The sequence below is a fragment of the Pelobates fuscus genome, chromosome 1 (assembly GCF_036172605.1).
Source record: "Pelobates fuscus isolate aPelFus1 chromosome 1, aPelFus1.pri, whole genome shotgun sequence".
NCBI lineage: Eukaryota > Metazoa > Chordata > Amphibia > Anura > Pelobatidae > Pelobates > Pelobates fuscus.
The window spans coordinates 2095784-2099179 of record NC_086317.1 but is presented as its reverse complement, the minus strand read 5'-3'; positions in this window follow the sequence as shown (position 1 = coordinate 2099179).

Here is a 3396-nt window from a genome sequence, read left to right as displayed (position 1 = left end):
AGTAAATCAATCCAGAAAATAGTGAATATAACTATACACCGTCCACTCACATTTGGATGAGCTATAACAGAGCTCGGCTGTGATGCGCTTGGACGGTACAATCCCCGTCTCAGGATATGTGGTTGTGACGAGAGCAATCTCGCCACATTGCATTGGAGAAGCCTGGCTGCCCGCCTGCTGGCTTTGGACTATGGCCCTGGGAGATTGGGCCCTTTAAAAACAGTATTCGGCCATACCAGAGTGTATGTCACTCATTCTGGCCCTTTAAATACAGTGGGGTCATTTGGTACTTGCCCTGTGTGAGCTGTGGTAACCCAGATAGCTATGCCATGGAGCCTATTCGTGTGATTAAAGACTTTGGCTCTATGGCGATTAAACTGTATTCGGTTGGTCTGAGTGCCATTCACCTAATAATGTGCACTCAGACCTGAGCTATCTGGGGATATGTGAAATGTCTGTGTGTTATGTGTAAAATGTGACTTTATGTATTTTAAAGTGTTTTATGTTGTTTTGCAACCATGTGGTTAATGGAGTCTGCCTCTAGTCCTGGATAATTGGATTACTTCTCCAATTATCTCCAGGGCAGAAGGGATGAAACCAGGATGCATTGTGGGGATGTTTTGTTTGCCATGCTGCCAGAGGTTTTAAAAGATACTTTACTAACTTTTGAACCCCTGGTCTGATTCATGCCAATTTTTAATATGTTGTTCCCCTGAATGGATTGATTGTGGATATGGATTTTTATGTGAATGTGATGTATGGTTTTAGAGTTATGAAAGTTGGGTAAAAAGTATGTTTTAACTGTATGTATAATGGGATTATGTGTCACACTAAGGGGAGAGGATGTGTGGGTTGCACCCGTGATACTATTGGTTATTTTATGCCTCCCCCTGGGTGTGGCCTGTATGTGTTCACTTGTAATAAAAACCAGGCTGGGTGTGCCAGCACCTCAGACCACTGCTTGACCCCCAACACAGAGCCTTGTCTCGTTCTTGGGGGGATTCACTGTATGCTGTTGGAGACTGATTGCCAGGAGTGTAAGCTGATGTCTGCTTTTCCTGTTCGTCTGCTAGCAGCTATTCGTGAGGTTCCAGTTTGGAGTGCTATTTTGTATCCAGTTCGGGAGTTTTGGTGTTCTGCAGTAGCTGTGCCTGTCTCTCAGAAAGGGGCATATCGCCTAAACGGATTTTAACCCCTTCTCTGATGAAACGGTCCGTTACAGTGGTTATGTTAACTCCAGATGTTTCCAAAATGCAATATGCGTAGTGTATATGGAGAAAAAAAGATATAGCAGCAAATGGTGAAGTAAGTACCAATAATTGGAAAAGAATAAATAGTAATGTACTTACAATTACTAGAGCATAAAGCCTGCTCTAGTGTAAACAGCTTGGGTGGTATAATCCCCACCAAGGATGTGCAGGATCCAGGAAGTAAATAAAAATAGTTGAATATAAAAGTAATCTATATAAAGTATACTTTATATATAACAAACAAGTAAAAAATCATAACAAGTATGCAATAAAAGTCCACTTAGCGCGTTTCGCCTGGGAAGGCTTCTTCAGAAGTGTGGAGTGACTCCCTCAAGGATCCGTTTATATATGCTTGTAAATTGAGTAATTCGTTTATGGTGTGCTGCTTCCTATTTCCGGGATTTTCGGCTGGAACACATATGTCGCATAGATAGTGACGCGGTACTCGCGCCGCACCGGAAGTGACGCGGGTACACGCGTCATGCCGGAAGAGTATTTCGGCGCGATTAATCCAATGATACTGTTGCGCTCAGATGGAACGCACGCAACGCTAAGAGAACAGCGTGCGTTGCGTTCCAGAGCGTCATGGCTGCTGGATTAGATCGGAACATACAGAGAATGGGCATATAGTCCTTCTCTGTGATAACATAGCTGCCATGATTGTAATTGGCAAAAGATACGAGTATATATTTGTCACAAAGACCACCAGAATTAGAATGTTTACACATAATACTAATTATATAAATAGCAATAGTAGCAGCAAAGCATGTTTTGAATAATCATAAAGAATTATACAGTACATTAAGATTATACAGTACATGAGGGGATGTAACTTATTGGACATAATTTGAGTGAATATATATCATGTTTATAATGAAGATATTATATCCAAATATAATCATATTAGATAGATCTGAATTAAGATTAGAAAACATATAAAAGTACATTGATGTAGTGTATATATATATATATATATATATATATATATATATATATATATATATATATATATATATAGATATAGAACAGGAAAACAAATATATATATATACACACACACACACACACACACACACACACAATAAAATTCATTGAAAAACTCATTAAGAAACAAAAAGGTCATATATGTATAAAAAAACAGGAGTAAGATTAATGTAAAAAAGATCGGAAAAAATGTAAAATAAAAAATTATATATATAAATTTAATGAGTAAGCGAAAAAAATGAAAAAGGGAGATATAATAAAATATATATGTTATAAAAAATATTAAAAGGCCAGTTCATGCGGTTATAAAAAATTGTAAAGATCAAAATCAGCATTCAACCCATTAGGGTGTAGGGTGTCTAACTGGTACTACCACTTCATTTCTATTTGTCCAATCTTTTTAACAATATCTCCTCCCCTCCAGTGATTTCTTACAGTTGCAATCCCAGTAAATGAAAGGTGTTTTGGATCATTATTGTGCATGCAAAAATGGGTTGGTATTGAGTGATATTTTTTTTTAAGCCTTTTTCTACATTTCTGCAGTGCTCTGCTATATTGTCTTTAAAGATCTAATCGTTCTGCCTACATACTGAAGGCCACACGGACATTCTAATAAATAGATCACATTCTTACTGTTGCATGTGATAACCTCTTTTATATTGTATATTTTCCCAGTGTTATTTGACCTAAATTCAGTAATCGTTCTCTTTGTTGTTTTAGTTTTTTTGCATGCCATACAACAATTGCACTTCTAAAAACCTTTTTTATTCATAAAATTATTAACTTTATTAGGACTATTCCTTGTAAAAAAAATTTGTTAAATGCATCTTCAAATGTGGTGCTCCTCTGAATATTATTTTTGGTTTATCAGGGATTATTTTTCTCAGGATTTCATCTTCCTTCAATAAGTGCCAATGTTTAGTTAAAAAAATGTTCAAGTGTTTATTTTTATTATTATAATCTAATACAATTGGTAAAATATTTATTATAGCTGTTTGGTTGATTGTTGATTCAATATTCTTAGCGTTGTATCCTTTTTGTATGAAACTCTTTTAATGTGTTTGCTTGTTTAAGAAAAGTCGCATTATTTGGCTTTTAGGTATACTATCTAGCCATATTTTATTATGGCAACTGTCAGTGCTTATATAATTATTTACATTTAC